General features: G+C 37.2%; 1 pseudogene across 1 annotated transcript; it reads left to right on the top strand.

The window, feature by feature from the left end:
* The first annotated feature begins 1503 nt into the window (after window positions 1-1503).
* On the top strand, window positions 1504-7380 carry LOC306660054 (cytochrome P450 2C18-like; annotated as a pseudogene). The gene is made up of 3 exons (XR_013766623.1): window positions 1504-1763; window positions 6677-6839; window positions 7001-7380. The product of XR_013766623.1 is annotated as a cytochrome P450 2C18-like (transcript).
* Window positions 7381-9341: the final 1961 nt, after the last annotated feature.

Raw genomic sequence — 9341 nt, 5'->3', positions numbered from 1 at the left:
TGTATTCACAGATGGTCAACCACAGCATGTGCACTACACCATGGACTGGGGATGGGCTGGTCTGGGCCTGGTTCTCTGAGACTGGACTCTTGGGCATGGGATTCTTCCCTGGCAGCACTGGGATGGGTCTGGGTCTCTTGGTCTGCCTCCCTGGGGCCTATAGCTGGGTTCTTGTCAGCAATTTTCCTAACTAAATAGGTTGTAAATATCTATGCTTGTCAAATTAAAACAAATACAATGATCTCTTTATGGCACACAGCTTTGTACAGCATTACCTGAGTGATCTAGTAGTGTACATTAGTTCAATGGCATATTAATACATGATTACCAAATAAAATCTCATATTCTAATTTGTTTCTTCTGGGCTAGGAGTTTGGTGTAGTCCCTACCTCCGACCTAAAGTGCAAGCCTGTGTTTCTGTTTGCAATATCATTGCTTGTGTTCAATAATTTTTATTGCATTACATCTGACAAGGACATACTAAATAACCACAGAAGCAGTCCCGTCTGGAAGAGCCATAATTTCTCAAGCCTGTCCCTTTAATTCTCTGAGATTGACTCCTCCTCAGTTCTGTTGAATAAATTTAACCTCTATACTGATGGAGATGGGTGAAGTCCTTCTGTGCATCTTGTTTTTATAGAATATATGACCCAGTTATCTTGGGAGTGAAATAATTGGTACTGATTTTAGAGGAAGTTTGTCTAGGAACACAGCCAGTGTGGAGTTTCCCTTACTTTTATAATGTGAGTTTGGAGGCAGCTCTGATGTAATATGACAAGTAATATGTACATGTAATATGATGTGATATGTAATGGTGAGCCACAGCACACCATTATGAGCATTAGATCTCATTCAAATTCCAGTTCTGACTTCTGTGAGCTGTTCTCACAAAATCTATTTCCCCATTTGTCAAATAGCAAATAATAATCTGTCAATTGGTCCCCAGTTTTTTTGGGGTTGTGGTGCTAAATGCAAATGCTATGTGCATTTTCTTAGTTACATGATGATTTGTGTTTGGTATTTAAAAATGTTTAAGCTGTACTAACTAGTTTATCCTTAGGCACTTGTGATGATAGTTCAGCATTTTAAAATATTAAAATACTTGATTTTCAAAGGCAAATTATCTTACTGTTTGATGAAGTATTACATGTTCAATATTTTTATATAAAATGTGAGATATGCTTATTTCCCCCAAGTCATGAATTTCCAACCAGTCATCAGTCTGAGAATTCAGCATGTGAAGCAATGTTTTGGATCAAATGCTTCATTTTTTCTTAATCCTACCTGCACTTTGGTACCACCAGAAGTTGTGGGCTTGTTTGATCTTTTCCTTGCTTGTTTGTTTTGAAATGCCTGTCTCAGAGTGGATGAACTGGATTTTCAAGGATAGAGGTTTGGAAAGGAGAGTAAGAGTAAACACCTGTTAGTTATTATGTTTATCAGATGACCATTGTACACTTGGAAGAGATCAGAGCTTATCTAGTTGATTGCCTCAGTGGTTTATGTCAAAGGGACATATTCTGATTAACAGGGAGCACTATAAAAGCTTTACATTGATTGCAAGCTCACAGTTCTCTCAGTAGTAGAAGGCTTCAATGGATCCAGTTGTGGTCCTGGTGATCAGTCTCTCCTGTCTGCTTCTCCTCTCACTATGGAGACAGAGATCTGGGAGAGGGAAACTCCCACCAGGACCCATGCCTCTGCCAATTCTAGGGAATATCCTGCAGCTAGATTCTAGAAACATCCCCCAGTCCTTAACTAATGTAAGTATGTCAGTGCTTCTCCAGTGGCTTGTAAAGGGTAAATAAATTAATCTTCCTTTTAATTAAATATATGCATGAGGCAATTTGTTAAATTGTTTCACAGCAAATACTCTGTGGATTTTGGTGTTTCCATTGCTGTTTATACTTTTCCATTGTTAGAGTACTGTAATGAAACAATACATCTGGAATAAAAGAAACATTTTAATTTAATACTTTGATGTCAATATCAAAATGGCAAGTCTGGAGTAACTCCTGTTCTTCATTGTTTCACAGTTATTTGCTGTGATTTTCTATTTTCTGCACATTCTAATTTGTTTGTGATGCTTTTGAGTAAATTTTTAATTGTTTAAGTGTGTCACTCATTTCCAGTTCTATTTTTTTCAATATCTCTATTTCTTTATTGAAATGGTCTTTGAGTCTCTGAATTGTCTCTCTTAATTCATGCCTTAGGGCTTCCTGTAGTTTATTGAATATTTTAAGGATCATTTGCCATCTTTCTTTGAAATTTCACACCCGTTCCCAACTGTGGAATACTTTTAGGGGGGATCATGAATTTGGGGGGAAGATTCCCTTGTTTCCTGAAGTTTTTGGAGATCTTGGACTTGGAGTTCAATTGAGATGGACTCCCCTTTCCCTTTTATAGCAATGTCCTTTTGCGTGTAGTTATCTCTTCTGTTTTGGTATTTCTCCACGTTTTTGATATATGAGTAGTTTCAGGGGTGTGACCTGAAGTTTTCCTCTGGTGGATCTTCCTTGGGGCCTGGTTGTTGGTTTCAGCTTTTTTTCTCCTCAAGTCTTTGTTTCCAAGTAATTATGAGGCTGAGGTGGTGCTAGAAAATGTGTGGGGTGAGATTCCTTGTTATTGGGTTGAATTAGGAGTGTTGCTTCTGAAGGGGATGTCTAATCTGTGAACCTGCAGTGACCTACTCACTTTCCAACCCCACTGAGAGGAAGTGGTGGACCAGGAACAGCACTAGTGTTATCCACAGATTATAGCCTTAAGAAAAATGTCCAGTATCTATTTTGACATCTGGAACAGTAATTGTCAGCTATAGAGAAATGGTGGGATCAGCAATAAAAAACTGAGTGAGATCAGAAGGGATCTAAAACATTGTGTTAATAATCATGACAGCATGAATGAGGTAGGAATTGCATAAAGTATATTTTTTTCTCTATTTAATGAAATTGCAGTTTTTTGTTTTTTAAGTGGAGAGAAAGTAGACTAGAAAGGCCTGAGGAAGTTTGAAATGTAAAAGTGGACTGGTGAGGGTTAAGATATTCACAAATGTTGACTTTAAACAAAAGGAATAAAAATTAACTGTAAATAGTTTACATATACCAAGAGGTAGAGGGAACAAAAATTTGCAGTGTTATTGGGAGAATGGAATGAAGAAGGGGCACTAAGAAGGAGGAAAACTGAGGAAAAGCAAACAAGCAAATGTAAGATCAATACATTTCAACCATGCATATTCATACACCCCTTTTATGTCAAACCAAGTCCAAATAATAAACATCTGCAGAAGAAAGCAGTAGACACGAAAGCAAAATTATATGAATACTATATTATACTGCTAGTTATCATGAGCAGTTCTGCCTCCTCAAATTTTGAAGTTTGAATATTAGAGAGTATTCCAAGTTAAGCATAGAGAGAAGGTTTTATTTAAAGGTAGTATCACAGACTTATCCTGGGAGGGAGAAGAGGGCCATGGCCAATATTCTGGTATCCCAAGAAGTAAGAGTGCCTTGCTTCTTTTATAGACTGAAGTTTCCTTTGTTCTCCTGCTCTCTCCACCCTTATCTCTCCTTCTGCCTATGTGACTATGCCCAGGAGATGCAGGTGGAATGGCCAAAAGGTGAGAAACAGAAGGCCAGGGGAAGGGCCAAGTGGAATGATCCAGGCAAGAAGCAGCACAGGGGGCATTAATTAACAACTCCCTCCCTGCAATTTTTTGGGAGGGATAGTATAGGCAGGTAACCTTGGTAATCAAAGGGCTATGGGCACATTTACATTCCAATCACCCAGGGGTGGTCTGCAACTTACAGGATATAAATGGCCTCCATTTTCTTGATTTGACCCAAACACCTATCTATCCTAACTGACTGTCTTTAATTCTGGTTTCATATACACATATTGTACCATTTGTGCTTTGAAAACTGACACCCCCCCCACACACACATACACTAACCTTTAACAATGGAAAGAAGTAAAATATAATAAAATACAATGAAATGATATTTGAAAAAAAATTATGTATTTTTTGTTTTAAATATACATGACAGTAGAGTGTACTTTGATTTATTTTACATACTTTGAGGACATTCCATTGCAATTAATATCCTATTTTTGTGGTTGTACATAATGTGGAGTTATACTGCTTGTGTATTCATTTAAGAGCAAAGGAAAGTTACTTCTGATTCATTCCACTGTCTTTTCCTTTATTCCCCTTTGTCTAATCTAATGACCTTCTATTCTTCTGCTACATTTCCTTCCTTGTTGTGGGTTAACATCCACATATCAGAAAATGTTTGGCTTTTGTGTTTTTGGTACTGGCTTATTCCACTTAGCATGATATTGTCCAGTTCCTCCATTTACAGACAAATGCCATGATTTCATTCTTCTTTATGGCTGAGCAATGTTCAAATTATTGTATACACATCACGTTTTCTTAATTCACTGATCTGTTGAAGGACACCTACTTTGGTTCTATAGCTTGGCTATTGTGAATTAAGCTGATATAAACATTGTTGTGACTGTGTAACTGCTGTATGCTGACTTTAATTGCTTTGGGTATAAAACAAAGAGCCAGATAACTGGGTTAAATGGTGGTTCCACTCCAAGTTTTTGAGGGAAAAATGCTTTACACCATGACTGCCCAAATTTGCAGTACTACCATCAATGTATGAATGAACATATTACCTCACATCCTCACCAACATTTATTGTTACTTGTATTCTACTCATTGCCATTCTGATGGAGTGATTTTCTAATTGCTAGAGATGTTCAGCTTTTTATATATTATTGATCATTCATATTTCTTCTGGGAAATACACATTAATTTCCTTTGCCCATTATTGATTGTGTTATTGAGTTTTAGATGTTTATTATTTTTGAGATCTTTAACTTTTTATTTTCTATTTAACTTTTATTTATTTAATTTTTTATTAATTTTTTGACAGTGACAAAATATTTTCTTAATTTTTTTTCATACTTATATACAAGGTAATAATATCTGTCTCAACCTAGCACCTTCCATCTGTACTCACCCCATATCTCTGCTCACGTCCCTCTGTACAATTCAAAGGAGCAAATAGTATATTTAAATGGGGTGTACATGGAAGAAAAAGTAGGAGAAATATTCAAGAGAAATAATGGCCCTTTTCCAACCGAAGTGGTCCTAATATGTTGGTAGGGATGTATTCTCATTCTTCATTTTTGTTTTTTGCTTTGTAATTCTGAGGTCAAGGTTTGGGGGTTGTTAAGCCAAACCTATTTGCATTCCTCACTTAGCCAAATGCCAGACATTGTGGTTATGAGCCCATTTGATGCAGTATCTCTCAGCTTCCATTTTTCTGTCATAAGGTGGGATCGAGTGAGTATTGCTGACAAATTGCATATTCCTGTAGTAGAAGTGGTGCCGAGTTTTACTTGGTCCTTCTACTACTTGCCACAACATGGAATGGGCCTGGAGGACTTTATAATGAGGAAAATGGCCACACAGAAGACCTAGACTACATGATCTCACTTACATGTGGAATCTTACAAAACAAAGTAGAACGCCCCAAACTCTTAGTAATAGAGAGTAGCATGGTGGTTGTTGGTGGATGGGCTGCGGGAGAAAAGGTGAGATGTTGTTCCAAGGGTGCAAACATTCAGATACTAAGCAAACAAGCACTGGAGACCTAAGACACAACATCGTGTCTACAATAAATGATAATGATCTTACACCTGAAATTTACCAATGTGTTTTCACCACCACACACATGAATATGTTAATACTGAGGCAATGTCCATATTAATTAACTTGACTGTGGGAATCAATTTGCAATGTCTATGTAAATCAAAATATCACATTTTACACTCTAATTATATAAATTTTCAATCATACCCCAATGAAGCCATTAATAAAAATAAAAAATATGGCCTGGGAACCAGCATAATCACGAGAAGGAAAGTATTAACCATTCAGGGTCCTGACTAGGGTAACAGAATCCTTGCGGGTTTTGCATGAAACTTCAGTCTGTAGTCTATGAACTGCTGCTGGGGGAGAGAAACTGATATGCTGCATGGACTGGAGCTGTGTACCTGGTACTCTCTCCTTTGCTGTGTTGGTGATACCTGTGGTTTCGACATATGAGTATTAAGATCTTCTGGGGTCATCATTAAAAATGTAGACTCCCAGTAGTCATAATGGGCTTATTCAGTCAAAATCTCTATGAAAAAGACCTGCTAAGGACCCAGAAGAATTCAGCTGGGTATCTGCACAAAGGTGGATAAGCACTGGGGACTGACTTATTGTTCAATTGTCAGAAGGTGACAAAATAAAAGTTCAAACTATGTCTTCCGTTCAGTATTTATGGTACACTACAAATGAGTTTGTAACTCTCAGGCTTCATTTCCCTCTTTCATGTAAACAGGACAAATAAGTCTCATAAAGCATTGATGTGAGGATTAATTCTAATGTAGTTATGAATTTCTAAGCCAGGCATGGAACCTCATAGATCATCCATAAGTGGCAGCTATGATTGCCATCCATTTGTGAACAAAATTCAGAAATATTTGAAGATACTTGTGGGACAATAAAATAGAACAAATATAATGAGAATAGTCTGAATGACAGTTTGGTTCATTCCAAACATGTAGATTAAATGCTGATCTCATTCAGCTAATATTTGCATTTTCTTTCCCATTCTAGTTGTCCAAAGTCTTTGGTCCTGTGTTCACTGTGTATTTGGGTATGAGACCCACTGTGGTGTTGCATGGCTATGAAGCTGTGAAGGAAGCCCTGATTGATCATGGAGAAGTATTTTCTGGAAGAGGCGGTTTCCCAATTGGTGATAAAATTACTAAAGGATTTGGTAAGTGGTGTGTGCATGTGAAGTGGGTGAGCAATGGTCATGGTGATGAGGAGAATGAAAAGAGAAAGACAGGTTGAGCTTGACCGTCCCTGAGACTGCCACTCATTAATTCCACTACCCTCACCTGGGATATCCCTCCTAGATCTTCTTTCTCTCTTTAGGAGTCGCTTTCAGTAATGGAAAGAGATGGAGAGAGATGAGGCGCTTCTCACTCATGACTCTGCGCAATTTGGGATGGGGAAGAGGAGCATTGAGGACCGCATTCAAGAAGAAGCCCGCTGCCTTGTGGAGGAGTTGAGGAAAACCAAGTGTGAGTGACACATCATATCAACACCTATTGTTGATTGTATTCTTGATAATTCCCATTGTAATTGGGGTGAGATGGAATCTTAGGGAAGTTTTGATTTGAATTTGTCTTATTACTAGTGATGCCGAACACTTTTTCAAATATCCGTTGATTGCTTGTAGATCTTCTTCTGTGAAGCGTCTGTTCATTTCCTTCGCCCATTTGTTGATTGGGTTATTTGAATTCTTGGTGTGGAGTTTTTTGAGTTATTTATAGATTCTGGAAATCAGCACTCTATCTCCCACTCTGTAGGCTCTCTCTTCACATTACTGATAGTTTCCTTTGCTGAGAGAAAGCTTTTTAGTTTGAATCTATCCCAGTTATTGATTCTTGCTTTTTTTTCTTGTGCTATGGGAGTCCTGTTAAGGAAGTCTGATCGTAAGCTGACATGTTGAAGATTTGGACTGATTTTCTTCTGTAAGATGCAAGGTCTCTGGTCTGATTCCAAGGTCCTTCATCCATTTTGAGTTGAGTTTTGTGCAGAGTGAGAGATAGGGGTTTCGATTCATTCTGCTGCATATGGTTTTCCAGTTTTCCCATCACCATTTGTTGAACAGGATGTCTGTTCTCCATTGCAAATTTTGGCACCTTTGTCTAGTATGGGAAAATTGTATTTGTATAGTTTTGTGTCCATGTCCTCTATTGTGTACCATTGATCTGTCTATTTTGGTGCCAATGCCATGCCATTTTTGTTACTATTGCTTTGTAGTATATTTGATGTTTTGGTATTGTGATACCCCCTGCTTCACTCTTCCTGCTAAGAATTGCTTTAGCTGTTCTGGGTCTCTTATTCTTCCAGATGAATTTCATGATTCTTTGTTCTATTTCTGTGAGGTACATCATTGGGATTTTAATTGGAATAGCATTGAATCTGTATAGCACTTTTGGTAGTATGGCCATTTTGACAAAATTCATTCTGCCTATCCAAGAATATGGGAGATCTTTCCATCTTCTAAGATTTTCTTTCTTTCTTTAGTGTTCAGCAATTCTCATTGTAGAGATCTTTCACCTCTTTTGTTAGATTGATTCCCAAGTATTTTTTTTTTTTCGAGGCTGTTGTGAATGGGGTAGTTTTCCTAACTTCTCTTCTGAAGATTCATCACTTATGTATATAAAATGCATTAGATTTATGAGCATTGATCTTATATCCTGCTACTTTACTGAATTCACTTATGAGTTCCAGAAGATTCGTGGTGGAATTTACTGGTTGCTCTAATTATATAATCAAGTCATCAGCAAATAGGGATACTTTGAGTCTTCTTTTCCTATTTATCCCTTTAATTTCTTTGGATGTCTAATTGCTCTGGCTAGTGTTTGAAGAACAATGTTGAATAGAAGTGGGATGAAAGAGGGGCATACCTGCCTTGTTCCATATTTTAGGGGGAATGCTTTCAGTTTTTCACCATTTAGAATGATATTAGCCATGCTCTTATCATAGATAGCCTTTACAACATTAAGGAATTTTCCCATGATCTGTATTTTTTTCTAGTATTTTGGACATGAATGGGTGCTGTATTTTATCAACTACTTTTTTCTGTGTCTATCGAAATATCAGGTGATTCCGGACTTTAAGTCCATTGATATTGTGAATTACATTTATTGATTTCGGATGTTGAACCAACCTTGCATCCCTGGATTAACCCACTTGATCATAGTGTACAACTTTTTATGTTTTTTTGTATGCGATTTGCTAAAATTTTGTTGAGAATTTTTGCATCAATGTTCATTAAGGATATTAGTCTGAAATTTATTTCCCTTGATGTGCCTCTGTATGTTATAGGTATCAGGGTGATATTGGCCTCATGGAGTGAGTTTGGAAGGGTTCCCTCCTCTTCTAATTCATGGAATACATTGAGGAGTATTGAAATGAGCTCTTCTTTAAGGGTGTTGTAGAACTTGGCTGAGAACCCATCTGGTCCTGGATCTTTCTTTGTTGGTAGGCTTTTGATGACTTCTTCTATTACATTACTTAAAATTGATCTATTTAAATTGTGTATGTCCTCCTGGTTCAGTTTAGGTAATTCATATGTGTCTATATACCTGTTTATGTCTTTGAGATTTTCTATGTTGTTGGAGTATAGATTTTCAAGATAGTTTCTGATTATGTTTGTATTTTAGTCGTGTCTGTCATGATATTTCCTTGTTCATTCCAAATT

Source organism: Sciurus vulgaris (genome assembly GCF_902686455.1).
Source record: "Sciurus vulgaris genome assembly, chromosome: 4".
NCBI lineage: Eukaryota > Metazoa > Chordata > Mammalia > Rodentia > Sciuridae > Sciurus > Sciurus vulgaris.
The sequence above is the reverse complement of the archived record's forward strand: the minus strand, read 5'-3'. Positions and strand labels throughout refer to the sequence as shown.